General features: G+C 39.7%; 1 protein-coding gene across 1 annotated transcript in view; it reads left to right on the top strand.

Moving 5' to 3' along the window:
- Nucleotides 1-15,223, top strand: part of ZFAND1 (zinc finger AN1-type containing 1) — a 99,424-nt gene that overhangs the window by 34,095 nt on the left and 50,106 nt on the right. The gene's annotated exons all lie outside the window — the stretch shown is intronic.

Here is a 15,223-nt window from a genome sequence, read left to right as displayed (position 1 = left end):
CAATGGGCGGTCCCTAAACCCTGAAAACAATCATTTTGAGCCCGTACATGTACGGGCTTTGTTATTAAGGGGTTAAAATGAGAAAAGAGAAGTACAAAGAAAATTAATATACATTATAAGCACTATTTAATACACATTGATATTTTAATAACTAGATGCTATATGTATGTTAGGGAAGTTAACAAGAAAGAGTTAAATAGGTGTAAACAGCTAGAGAGAAAAAGTTAAATACATGCAGCCTAAAATTAACCATTGCTGGGCTTGAATGTGATACAATTATTATTTCTAGTCTGGGGTTTAGTGACTCCTAGCTGAACTTTTCAGGAGTCACACTTAATTGTGAATATTGTCTCTTTTAAACATATGTGTGTTTATATGCATGCATGCGCATCATGCCTTTGTGTGTCTATGTATATCAGTGTATTATTCTACTTTATTTATAAAGCGCCTACAGATTCAGCAGCGTTGGATAACTACATATACAATACAGCAATTGACATACAGATACAAGAGGAATGAAGGGCCCTGTTCCCACAGGAACTTACAATCTAGGTGGAAATAGAGACTGAACTAGTATCTGTACTTCCATCAAATATGCAAAGATTTATTTTTATACTGTCAGCTTTTTAAGTTTTATACAGCTTTATGGGAACTATTGATGGTTCTTAGCTTTGTCTATGGTTCTCTGCCTGTCCTCTTAAATATGATTCCTGGGGACGCACCTTATTGCTGTGACTGCCTGTCGGTGATTTAAAAAAATCTTGCTAATTCACTCTGAGTGTATACTTCAATTGATGATGTGACTCAATCTTGCTGCTTAAATAGCATTACACGGCAGCGTTATCCTGCTTGAGAGGCATGCTGGATTGGTTTTTAGTAATGCATAATAATGACATAATAATGTTTAAACCTCCCTGTCCTACTGAATGCAGTCACTATAAATGCACCTTACTCAGACCAGAAACAGGCAGAGAAGTAGTTCTTATAACAACCACTAGATGGCAGCATTACACTTTGCTTGAACATGTCTCTACTGTGATACTGGGTCAGATAGATTTCTCTAATTATAGATTGTATTATCATGAATAAAGATCCATAGTTTGATAGAAGTACCTGATATAACCTTTTTTTATTTAGTATGGGCATGTTCGTGAGTATGTAGCTGCATTCTAGCACCCATAGAAGCTGGAGTGAGTAGAGGAGATAAGGTTGTCGTTAAAAATATTGAGGTCTTGGGCAAGCCTAGGCTTGTAATCACCCCATGGCTCCCCAGCCCAGCCTTACCCATCATCACAGACCTCCACCTCCATCCGCTGCTGGTAGATGCTGTGCATTCTTACGGAAAATCAGGGGACCCAACGTTTGTTGTGGACCTCTAAGGTACTCTTAGACTTTGTAATGATGGCCATTTAAAGAAAGAGAATGTCAGAGCAAGAAAAGTCTTGCTAGTTGTACCACACATGCATTGCTATGCACAACTATTGAGTTCAAAAAAGGCCTAAATCCAATAAATGCAGCTTTTCCAAGAGATCACAGCTTACTGTCATATCTAAATTCAACTTTGGTGGAAACATTTTCCATGTAACGTACCTGAACCCAGCTCTGCAACTGTCCAAAATCCAGCATAATTACACAGAAAAATACACACTATATGTGTTTTGTCCTTAAATGTATTTATCAACATAATAGAAACATAGAATTTGATGGCAGATAAGAACCACTTGGCACATCTAGCCACATTAGAGGTATAAATGGCAAACCCTATTCTGCTTAGTCTTGTCTTGTATTCAGGATATAATGGAGTGCAGCAACCTCACTAAAATAGTAATTGCTGCCTTCTGCTTATGACGCCTCAGGCCCTCAATTAGATCAAACAAACAAATCGAGAAAAAATCCCCCAGAAAAGGCTAAAGAAATATTCTTACTCTTAAGAACAGTGAGCGATACCATGTATGTATACAAAACAAATCAGTTTAGCCCTTTATTGCTAATTCCAATAGTAAAAATAATAGTACATTCTTCCAAGACACATGACAAAAAAAAAATAAAAACCTCAGTAGCATAGCGGTCACTGACGTGTTTTATTTTATCCATGTTGCTGGACTCATAGATGACTAAGTCCAGTTTTTAATTGTAAACATAGTCTCTCTCACTGTTCTTAAGCATAAGAATATTTATCTAGATTTTTGGGGGATTTTTTATTGTCTTGTATTCAGGATAGCCTTATGTCTATCCCATGTTATGTTTTAACTCTCTCACTGTATTAACCTCTACTATGGCGTTATATAATTAATACATACCGTAAGGAAGAAGCAGCCATTTAAGACACTCCAATTGTATGTAAATATTAATAAAACTGGTTAAACACCTCATTCTTGGTTGCCCAGTGTGGCAAGTCCAGCCAAGCAAGGCTCGAGGCAAATCTGGCAGGTAGCATGTAAATCGTTTCATTCCATTCATTCATTCATTCATTCATTCATTCAATTTGTGGTTTATACCGGTGTTTACTCGCTACAATATCTAGATCATGAGATGATCCTAAACCTTATACTAGATTTCTCTAAAATAGAATAACTAAAAATGAAATAAAAGTTAAATAAAAAATATAGCTGACAAAGTTACACCTTTGTTTTTGACACTTTATTCAAGATATTGTTTTTAATATCCCAGTGGGTGATGAACCAGCATAGCTGAGCTGGATGAGCTTACTGTAATGAACCAGTAAAGCCACACTGGAATATTTTCTGCCTTAAGAGATCTAAGCCAGATAATGTATGTTCATTTTACGGTACAATCACGAATTTTCCATAGATTGATGAATACACAATTTATATTATTGCATTTAATCAGTATGTCCCACTTAAATGTGTTAATTGTGATTTCTTAACACTTGTTTTTTCACAAAACTGTTTTTCTAATTACATTATCAATTATTTTATTAGTGACACTTATTTGTATACCACTTTGAGCATTTATTAATAATAATAGGTTTTCCACTAGACAAGTATGCTCCGCATTCTGGATTACCCATTATAAAAAATACATAGCCCCTTCAGTATGATTGCTCTTTTTTTATTAAAAAATATAATCTGATTATCAGTAAGTATTGGTTTAATGTTTGCTTCTTTAATCCATCTGTTGAAAGGTGCTTTCATTGGTCAGCACTACATAAAGGTTCATTTTCTTTGCTAATGAAAATGCCAGAAAGAGAAAAAAAGTGCTTTCACACACACTCATACTCTGAAGTCATAATAAATTCTGGCTTGAGGCATTAACAGAGCGTCAAGCTGACAAGGTTTAAAGTTCGTATTGTTCTGTATTCAAGTTAAAATCTGCAGGACTTGGTACAAACAAGAATGTCGGCTCATGAAACGCACTTTATGAGCTTCTCCCTAATAGGATTTCACTTCAGAAGTCCTGTTTCTCTTGGTTTGCAGGAGTTTAGGCGTAGACCTCCTTCCAAGCTAATAGTTCATGGGGGGGGGTTGGGATACCTAAAAAAAAGTTAGGATACTTGGTTCCCATTTTTTCACCATAATTCATATCGTATCTGCTGCGGCTTTAGGTAGTAGCCTGAGTTGCCTTGTGGTTAATCATGATTTGAGGCCGGTGAAGAACAGGGTCCAGTCTTCTGTCTGGAGAACCAGGATCAGGTGGCTAGCACTTGCTGGCACCCCGGAAAATGTCCCCTATATGTGGAAGTAGGTCTGGCTCCTGCCTGGGGTACCATAGAAGCCTCGGCAATGTGTAGGACACACACACAAGAGGTAAATACCGTATTTGCTTGATTATAAGACAAGGTTTTTTTCAGAGCAAATGCTCTGAAAAATACCCCTCGTCTTATAATCGGAGTAGTCTTATAATCAGACCTCAAATAGGTCTGACTATGAGACTAAGATCCAGATCCCCCGCAGCGATGCAGGGGACCTGGATCCTCCTGCCCCCCCCAACTTACCGATATACTTCTGAGTCCCCGGTGTGTAGCTGGGGCAGCGTGTAGTTCAGAGTTCCCCTCACCGGGAAATTCTCTCTGACAGCCGGGGAAGATCTGTGCAATGGACGCAGACAACCCCCACTGCTAACCGCACCGCCCCCCGGCTGCAGCGGAAGTTGTCTACGCTAATCGTGTAGAGCTCTACACGCTGCCCGGACTACGCACCGGGGACTCAGAAGCACCGGTAAGTTTTTTTTTGGGGGGGTGTTAAATGGGGGGCATTTAGTTGAAAAATCTTTTACTCATCTATGAAAGGTAATGAAAAAACCTGCTAAATAGATTATACTATTTGTCCTGAGTTTGGAAATACACAATGTTTTTATGTTTTTTTTTGCTTTTTTCTACACATTATGGGGCAATAAGTACAGGTAGCGTTTTGCTATTTCAAAGCCATTTTTTCCAAATCTGGTAATTCTTCCCCCCATGTGCCATTTCGGGTATCTTTGAAGCTGGCCCACGCAATTTACCCCATCAAGTCATATATTTTTGAAAACTAGACAGCCCGGGTTTTCCAAATGCTAGTATTTTAACCCTTTCCAAGCACTAATTCTACCATCAGCCTTGGTCAAACTTTATGGTAGTAATTTTTTTTGCATTTGTTTTTTCACACACATTTTACTTCAGGTATGAATTTAAAGGTTCTCGTATATGTCATAAAACACCCCAATATGTGTTCAGCAACATCTCCTGAGCGCAGCGATACCCCACATGAATGATTTTGCCTGGCTGTTTGGGGGCAAAAGGGCCACATTTGGGGCATGCACATTTTTCAATGTTGAACTTTGGCATTTGGGGATCCACTGCCCATGCCCTATTTGGTACATCTTTGAGCCGGGCCATTTCAGTGTTAGGGTTAAAAAACATAGTTCACATAGTTTACATGAATTATCATTTACTAGTAAAACTTTTTTTCCTATAGGGTCGTCTTATATTCAGGCTTTTTCTTTTTTTCCTTAATTAATATTCAGATTTTGGGGGGTCGTCTTACAATCAAGCAAATACGGTACCTGCCTACATTGTACATTTTAAAGAAGACATGATGTGTGTGTTGGTGGGGTGTTGCTGTGTGTCCTTGGACCTACTCTGGTCTAGAAATGTCATTCTGTCTAGATCCTGGCACTTCAAAGCCAGCAGCCAACAAATTATATGTGTGGCCAATGGCTGAATATGACAGCCTACGCCTTCCGTTTTTCTGCTCACGTAGCGTGTGGCTGGGCCTGGTATTGAGGCATTTCATATAAATCAATAACTTTAATAAGCATGTACATCAAAACATCAAGCAGTTTATCTGAGTTTGTACTGAGGAGTGCAGCCACTTTAGATCCGAGGTACGATGGCCTTCTAGCCTACTTGGCTTTTACTGAACCGACCCGCAAACGCACGATTCTGCCATACAATGCCTTTTCTCTCCCTATTTCCGTTTTTCCCCATTCATCTTGAAATTCACTTACGTTAACTTACGTTATTTGGAAGGCAATAATCATAGGATGTCTAACTGTTCAAGTTGGCAGTGATATTTGGTACCATAATTAAAACAAATTCAACAAGAATGTGAACAGCTTGTCCTTGCATACTTGGACAGTCATTGTTGTTGAGTGAAATTAGACCAAAGGTATATCATTAAAAATCAGCTAACAATATAGGAAAGACAAAAACAGGAACTCCAACGCTGACCTCAGTCTTGTTTAGGAACGAAGATAAAGCTGACCTTTTAACCTACTAAATAAAAGCTCAATGTACGCTAAGGGAAGAAAGCAGCATCCAGAAACGCTCTAACAGCAAACCAAATACTCGCTCTCTTCTATGTCTTCAAAACTAGAAATAACTACTTATTAAGTGATTTATGTGACATCATCAAAAATACAAAACGCGACGCTCACTTTTATACGCACATACAATAAAACAAGGAATTAGTGCACACCCAGCAAATATATACTGCAGTGCAAACATTATTTAATGCAATCTAACTAAAGCTTAATATTGGGGATTCCATCACAATATATATATAGTGCTTAGCCCCCTACTACGTCAAACTATCCCGACCTTGGGGAGTCCTATCTCATTTTGGTTACCAAGGAGCTGAATCAGCGCTTCTGCATTACTTTAAACCCACTGAGACTGCCATATAAAGCCCTCTCTGGACACCACTAATGAGGCATCTACATGGTAGGAAGAGCGGTTAACCCAGAAGTCAAGACGTCAAAAAATATACAAAAAGTGAATTCTCACTCATGGGTTAAGCTCTCCTCCGACTACACAGACCCCCCATTAACGGTGTCCAGACAGGGCTATAAATCCCAGTGGGTTGAAATTACTGCAGTGCCTCTGATTCAGCTCCATGGTAAGCGAGGCATATTGGGATTAGATAGGACTTGCCCAGATTGTGAGACCCCGATGTGCTCATGGGCTAAGCAATATACAAGTATTTAGCGTGACGGCATCCCCAATATTTATGTTTCTAAACAGTATTGTGGAACGGGTTTGCTGAGCACGCACTGATTCATGGCTTTGTTTTATCACAATGCACAAAAGTCAATTATCACTTGTAAATTACCTTTTTAATGAGCATTTTTGTTTCTAATAATTTTCTGCCCTTGTATGTTGCAAGAATGCTGAGGCCCTCAGGTTTTTTTGAACTTTGGGTCATACTCTCCTCTGATGTTGCTATAATATAATTCACTTTTATTAATAGGCCGAATGGGATACCAATGTATGCAGTTAATATTTATTTTTATGTGTCCAGCCACTGGGCATCCTTTTCCAATAACATTTTATAGTACAGTACGACACAAAAATGTACCCCCTGTCTTTAATTTAACACGTTTTATATTTGTCATTAAATGGCAGTGGGTATAAAAAATAAACACATTGAGTTCCATTGGGTTTTCTTTTCTTTAATTTCCGTCAGAATCTCTCTTAGAATCTACTTTATGGTGTAAATGATTGTGAGGTTCTTTCAAGAACCCATACTTGACTTCTAGGCCATTAAGAGGTACGGCTAGAATACAATGAACCGGACCAAGTCAGCAATACATATTCTACAACTTCAGTCAATGTAACTGATTTAACTCAAAGTCTGACCTAAAGGAAATGGCTGGGCAAAAATCCACATATACCTACGAAAGCCAAAACGTTAGGCACATTAGATATCATTTTTAGCACTGTGATTATCTGATTCCCACAATTTGCTGAGATTCAGGTGAAGAAGAGGAGACACTTCAGCCATCATAGTTACTTTAATGCATATGATGGCTGAGTGTCCTCTTTAAATGGCGAATACATGGAGGAACGCAGAACGATCCCCCCATGCGTGTGTTTCTTTCCCCACCCTCCAGCTCCTAAGCTTGCAGGAGGCTTGTTCAGCCAAACACGTATCCTGCTTGCCAGTACTCACGTCCAGCCAGCCCCGCTAGAGCTCCAGACGGTTGAAAGACCCCCTGTTAGCATGCGCACAAAGCGCTCTGATTTATTTCTTGCCAAGGAGGCCAAACAGCACAGGGGGCCGTGTGCTGCATTCTGGACCTGCAGCTTCTTCTTTCAGCAAACAAATGCATATCTAAATACTAACAAAGTTCTTTTTATATGCATCTTTCATTGGTCGGGGCAGCATAGGGACACTGAAGTATCCCTTTTAGCAAAGTTTTGCTCATAGTGAAATATTTTTAGTCTGATTTTTGTGGATATAACTATTGATTTATATTAATAAATGGCTGTAACCAACAGAGAGCTTGTAGGTAATCAGCACAAATTCATATAAACTGGTTAAATAAGTCAAATTCCCATCTCTTTGACCTTTCCCTTACGAAAAAATTACTGCAGTTTTTCTGAAGTAATACTGCAGTTTTTTGGACATGAAAAAACTGCAATAGTGCACTTTTACTGCAGTTTTACTGCATTTGTACTTCACTGTACTGCAGTTTTACTGCAGTTATTTTTGTACGGAAGTACAAATGCAATAAAGCTGCAGTACATTGAAGTACAACTGTAGGTTTGCAATATAAAAAAAAAGTGCGGTAAATGTGCAGTAAAACTGCAGTACCGTGAAGTACAAATGCAGTAAAACTGCAGTAAATGTGTAGTAATACTGCAGTAAAAGTACAGTATTGCAGTTTTTTCATGTCCAAAAAACTGCAGTATTACTTCAGAAAAACTGCAGTAATTTTTTCGTAAGGGTTTGACTAAAAAAAGAAACATTTTTCAGCAGAAGAGGAAGTAGACATGTCATATGACTAACTTAATTGCACAATGAAGACACATTATTATCATTTTACGCAATTATCCGATATTCCAGTTTCTTTAACATTAGCAGGAGTGTTTCATAAGCCGCTTTTATGTGTACAGTCTCCACAATGTATAAATCAAAAGAAGTTTAGCATGATTGCTATATTTATATATTCTGGAGAGTTTACTCCAGGTCCAGTGTCCATTTGTTTCTTCGGTTTAGAAGAGTACATCAGAGCCAGAGAAGCACAGCTGAAAGAAGCATTTGCTAAAAGAAGATATTGATCCATTCTCAGCACCTGGAGAAGATACCAGCCAAAGCTGCCAACCTTTAGATAAGAGATCCTGAAACATTGTGTGTACTATAACAGTTCTCATCATAAGTTAGTAGTGTCATCCTCATCATTTATATCAAGATAGTGCTGCCAACTGCATTCAGGGGCCCCACCTAAGTGCACCACCATTCTCCTGGGTAATAAGGGATTGGATTTCTGCAGTTGGGAACCGACTACGCTTGGGGGAGGGGGGTATACCGTAAAAAGTGTGTGTGAGCTTGTATGTCTATGCATAAAAGTGTATGTGAGCATGGATGTCTATATATAAGTGTGTGTGTGGGAATGAATGTCTATGTATATGTGCGTGTGAGCATGAATGTCTATGTATATGTGTGTGTGAGCATGAAGGTCTATGTATATGCGTGTGTGAGCATGGATGTCGTTGTGTAATTGTTTATGTGTAAGCATGTATGTGTAAGTGGTGTGCAGTGGCGTGTGTGTTAGCATGAGTGTGTAAAATGAGTGTGAAAGGGCATTTTAATGACAAGCTGTTTGAGGGCAATTGTGGCACAAACCAGCTGTTTGGGGGCAAAGATGGCACAGATAAGCTGTTTGGGGGCACTGACATGCTGGGGCAACGATGGCACTGGTAAGCTGCTTGGGACAAAGGTGGCACTCAGAAGCTGTTTTTATGAGAGAAATAAACTGTATCACCAGCATTTTTTACCAGAACTTCAAATTCAGGTCACAAGGGTATTAACAAATTTCAACAACTAAATAACTTTGGGATAACTTTGAAGAACAAGAACAAGACCTCACAGGTACCTTCTTCAGATGTAACATATTAATTTACGTTGAGAAAAAGTCACACATTCACTAGATGTAAAACATACCAGTCTTGAAATGTTTTTGGATTCTATATTTTTGACATCTGGTTTGAGCTTAATCCTCCACTAAAGATCTCTTCCACCTCTTGAAACAAAACTGCAACAAAGAAAATGTACAGCCATTCAAAAAACTCAGGTTAGGCGCCTGCTATCTCATTGCTAATGAATAAATGCTATTATTAATGCTAATAAATAAAGTCATAGCCATGACAAGCAAAAGCACCTTATCCAAAGGTTTCTCAAACATCGACGTTGTTTAATATACTTCGATGCCATCTCTAGGTACTGGGGATACCAACAATAAGTAATATGTGGGTCTGTTACAGAGTGAGAAAATGTATATCAGTTGACTAAATCAAAGTTGGTGCAATTCATGATTCAGGGGCTGGGCACAGAAACATTTATTTATTACATGATCACTTAACATTTGCTAAATTATCAAATTTTCTAAACTGAAGCTGACAAGCCTCAACATTTTCTTGGTGGAGAACATGTTATTGAAAAACCCTGTTCTTGAGCAAGCTAAATGAGCCACCACAAGAAAAGACGCAGTGCACCCAAACACATGCCATGAATCATAAGTCGGAGTCAGAGTCTGAAATATGTTCACACAGACTAAAAAAAAAAACATTTTTATCATTTTCAATACAGGACAGGCAGCAAAACACTTTCCATATTTACTTATTTAAAGCATTTAGTAAAGCATAATATCCAGTACCGTGATCATGTGCAGGTTAATGGTTTTCAGCATTTTACGTGGCTGTTACAATAACATATGATATGGTAGGATGCCTTTTTCAGACACAGATTTCACATTTTATTGTGAAAATATTTTCGGATGATTCCTCTCATTCTTTAGTTAAGAATTTTTAAGATAATACATTGCTTATCTTAAGAAGGGGTTTCCAACACTTGGAATAAGTAAGAAACTGATTTAACTCATACTCTGCATTGATACTGGTATTGCTATATACAGGGGCGTAACTAGAAACCTCAGGGCCCCGGTGCGAGAATCTGTTAAGGGCCCCCCCAACCCATCTATCCCTTTCTCACTATCTCCCTTCTCCCTCCCTACTCCCCTTCTCACGATCTCCCCTCTCCCTCCCTACCCCCTTCTCACGATCTACCCTCTCCCTCCCTACCCCCTTCTCACGAACTACCCTCTCCCTCCCTACCCCCGCTTCTCACGATCTACCCTCTCCCTCCCTACCCCCCCTTCTCACGATCTACACTCTCCCTCCCTACCCCACTTCTCACGATCTACCCTCTCCCTCCCTACCCCCCTTCTCACGATCTACCCACTCCCTCCCTACCCCCCCATTCTCACGATCTACCCACTCCCTCCCTACCCCCCTTTGTAGGTCACTTACCGTCAACTCCTGTGTTGGGAACGTGAGGCGTTTGTCTCGGGTGCTGGCGCTTCACTGCTGAGCGTAAAGCGCCGACACCCGAGACAAACGCCTCACGCTCCCAACACTGCACTCTGGGCAGCGCTGAGGCAGGCGGCGGCGGCAGCGGCGGGGAGCAGAGGAGTCCTGGATTTCTGTCAGTCAGGGGGGCCCAAAAGGTGCCGAGCGGTCGTTTTCAGCAACCGCTCGGCACCCCTTGGCCCCCCTGACTGGCAGAACTCCAGGGCCCGGTCGCAGTCGTGACCCCTGCGACCCCGGTAGTTCTGCCACTGGCTATATATTTTTTAACATATATCACCCAAGCAGTGATTGAAATATGGAGAGTATATTGGAAGAAGACAGAATTGAAGAAATATCTGTTATTTTGCTCAATGCAGTGAGATCTGCTGTAGGCAACCCACTACGGCCACTGACCAGTCAACTACAGCAGTAACCCCTCGATCAACGTGGGACCTTTTTATATCGATGACATACCAGGTACGTCATTGGTCCTCTAGTGACATATTTTGTTCACAATGCATCTGGTGCGTCATAAGTAAAAGAAAAAAAGAAAAGGTTCCATGTCGATTGCGGGGTCACCATTGTAGCTGACTGCTCTGTGGTGCCCCTGCACTTCCATGCCAATCAAACCCACTAATACAGTTAAATGGCAAAGGCATTGCTTGTAAGCACTGTCTCTGTTCTCTGTCTCTCTTCCTCACAGTGTGATCATGACCTGGAGAGAGACAGAAAACAGGTTTAAAAAAAAAAAAATTTCATCTGACCCTAAGGGGTTAATTTTTATATGTTAAAAAATATAGAGTAAATAACAGTTGAAGACAGACATAGCAAAAACACTTAAATTGCTCTGTTCAATTTGCTCAATCGTTTAAATGGGAGAGGCTCACCAAGCTTGGGTCTTTGTAATAAATAGTGATCCAGCGAGTTGAAATACTAAAACTTCCCATTTAGGTGAACAGGATTTATGGGCAGATTATAATATGCCGGGATAAGGGTACCCCTTATAATAAAAACTTCAGGATATATAAGCTAGAAATACGCATCATGAATGATACAGGTCTCTACTGGGCTATACTAGTCTTCCTTTTATCAACATTTATAATTATTAATTTGATTTATTTTACCGTTATTTCCATAGACACATTTGTTATTGTATTTACCAAAAACAGTATATGTATAAATGTAAATTATTTGGATTTTGGTCCACATTCCCTGCGGTTTTCAAATAACAGATGCGATTGAAATAGTGAAAAAAATATTATTAAGAGCTTGACTGTGGAATGATTGCTGCTGTTATTATACTGCGAAAGATTTCCAAAGTCAGCACAATGAAACCAAACATTCGTTACAAAGGTGAATTAGACATAAGCGCTTGGACACAGTAAAGCTATATCTTGGAGACGAAGTATGCAATGTTTTAACAGATTGCAAAACAACAAAGATAGAGAAAGGAAAATATGACTTACTTGAACTTTGCAAAACTTTCCAAAACTATTGCATTTGCACCCTGAGAATAATCTACCACAAGCCGCTATGAAATAGAGACATTTTTAATTCAGCTGAAAAAGCAAACTGGAATGGTTTATTGAAAATAACATTTTAAAACCCAAATATTTATGTTTGCATTTCTCGGTCATAGTGATGTCCCCCAGGCCTGCTCCAGCAGCAGATCAGGTGCTGCCCGGCGCGCCACCATGGCCCACGCTGCATGAGCCTCTCATATCCGGCCATCGGTGCACTTTAAGGCCCCGGTCACATACAGTACGAGTATTCTAAGGTCTCAGTATAAAGATACGTCTGCTCTTGTAGTGTCCCTTACGGGTGCCAAGCGTCCTTCGTATCAGGAAGAGCAGCATAATACAACAAGGATTTTGGCCGTTCTTCAGAAAGTCCACCTGGGTGGCAGGACACAGAGTTTATTTTTTATTTATTTATCTGTGTCTACATGCTCTACACAGTTAAGAAGGACAATGATAAAAATGACTTATCCTTTCCATTTGGATTTTTAGTGTTATTAAGTAAATACTCGGTAGTCTGATTAAATAATTCCAACATTCCCCATCCTAACAAAATAAGAAACAATCCTAGACTGGGCTGTCCAAGCACAGATTAGGCAATTGAAACACTTTCTGCTGATGGATTGCCAAGGACTTGACGTGAGAACATGCCATTGATATATTTACTGGTATATGTACGGTATATATCCCATCAACTAACTGGTTATGTTTTAAACCTCTCATAGAAAGACTAAAACACAATTGTTTCTGCCTCTATGGCTTGTGGCAGAAATAAATAGCACATCCATTTGGCTATCTGTATAAGTGCCGGGTAACCAACAGCAAAGAATCAAAACCACTGCTAATCAGTCATTGTAAAAGAAAGCCCAGATTGCTTGCTTTGTGTCAGTAATAGCTTGAGAGACAAATACTAAAGTTTGCTATCTACAAAAAAAATTTGTTCGCAATAACTGAAAACTCTTGTGTGTTTATTTAATTGTTACTCAAATTATTCTTGGTATAGCATTTCCGAATCTCAGCCTTCCCAGGCAAATCCCTCACCTATAAGCCCTGTGCCAGAAAACCCTAGGCACCAATTAATGTAAGATTTCTTGCATAGGTTCTGATTCTCCTAAAACCAAAATGTGAGTAGTGAGTTCCATACACACTTCAGCGTCAACAGCAACATTGCTTCTAATTTTGCATTAAATGGAAAAACGTTAATACTTCTTTCTCCTATACGAAAGTATATAATACGACATACTGGCAACTTTGGCCTGGGTATTGGAAAAGCCTTATAATAGCCTTAGAAGGAGCTTTGCAAAAGAATCTATGCATTATGGTCAGCACCACGGATGACAAATGCGCATATACTCTTGAATCCACCAAATAATCCAAAACCAACTCTTATTGTAGAATGATCTTTAATTCTGTGCAGCCAGACCAGCTTACTAGGCGAGAGAACGCTGTGTTTCTAATGGAACTCATAGTAATGTCAACCCTTTCACAGCTTTATTTGGTAAGCTTAATATGTTAGTATACTTGAGCTGTAGGATACTGTTAAATTGTATCACTTTGGCTATGAACACACTTTCCTTGATTGTATACCAATGGCCATGATGAACACATCAGCTGCTTTAATACTGAGACAAAGAGCCACCTTTGCCCTACATTTTACGCTGTGCAAATACTTCAACCGCAGAACTAATGATCACTGATTCCAGGCGGTAGCTTTAACAATAGATCTATCTGCCTGTAAATGTGTCTGCTCTGCAGCTGTGATGGCGAGACTTGCGTTGAGAAGTGGTCCGGTGTAGGAAGCCGGGATAGAGGAGGAATACTTGACTATTTTCCCCCTTCAATCCTGCAGGAAAAGTTTGATGTCATGTTAGTAAGGAGATGGTTACGATGACTTCATACATAGCAGAGCTTTGCAGAAGTTTGGAGCTGTGTGTTTGTAAAGTATTTCTGTTTCATTAAACTGCTGGTGTTTTGCTGACTGCGGTTAGAGCGATGCGCTCTCAGCCATTCAGCTCATGAAAACCTCATGTGGGGTGATGACAAGGCTGCTTTGTGAATGGAGCCCCGCGTGGAGAGTGTCGTGATCCGACATATCACACTGATAGTACCATGCCAAACAAAGAGGGCTTTGTTGCTAAATAGAAAATCAGAGAAACTGACACGTAGAAAATAAAAGCTGACACCTACTGTTTAACGCAGCCAAGCTGGAAAGTCGGCTGCTGGTGGAATCAATGTTGTCCTAACATAAAGATAAGGATTTTATATCTTGAATTATCCAGATTCTCCTCGTTCTTGTAGCAATGATGATTGTTAGATTATGCTTGTAGCTAAGGCTCGTTGCAGAGCAATGTATTCTTTATAGCTCTTAAGTGTATGGAACTAAATCCTTCTCTATAGTCTTAAATAAAAGATACACTATATGGCGTGTGCGTTTAGCAGTTTCCCAATGTGCCATACTCTTCTCTTATGTCTCATCATTTGTTTACCCTAAACAAAGCAAGCAACAATCATCATTCAGAACCTTACACCATACAGGATTTTGGATATATTTTCATGCTTGCCACCATTTATAAGCGTGCAGTACAATCATAGGACCGTTGGCCCAATGATTCTTACCACTGATTGGTTGCTTAAAGTATCCAATCAGTGGCAGAAAAGCACTTTCAATGATATAAATGGCAGCGTTGTGCCCAAATATACATGGAGAGAGGTTTTGTCAGAACACCCCGCACCATTAGCCAAGGCAGTGCTGGGGTAGACAGGCGTTAACTATATTACGATCCAGGACACGTGTTCATCTAGTCACGCAAACTAACTGGAGGGTGGGCAAAGGGCCAATTAATTTGCATGGGACACAACACATACATTTAAAGGGACCCTTGAAATATTATATGCTTAAAGTACCCTATTAAACTGTTTC

Source organism: Spea bombifrons, chromosome 5 (genome assembly GCF_027358695.1).
Source record: "Spea bombifrons isolate aSpeBom1 chromosome 5, aSpeBom1.2.pri, whole genome shotgun sequence".
In the NCBI taxonomy this organism is placed as follows: domain Eukaryota; kingdom Metazoa; phylum Chordata; class Amphibia; order Anura; family Pelobatidae; genus Spea; species Spea bombifrons.
The sequence above is the reverse complement of the archived record's forward strand: the minus strand, read 5'-3'. Positions and strand labels throughout refer to the sequence as shown.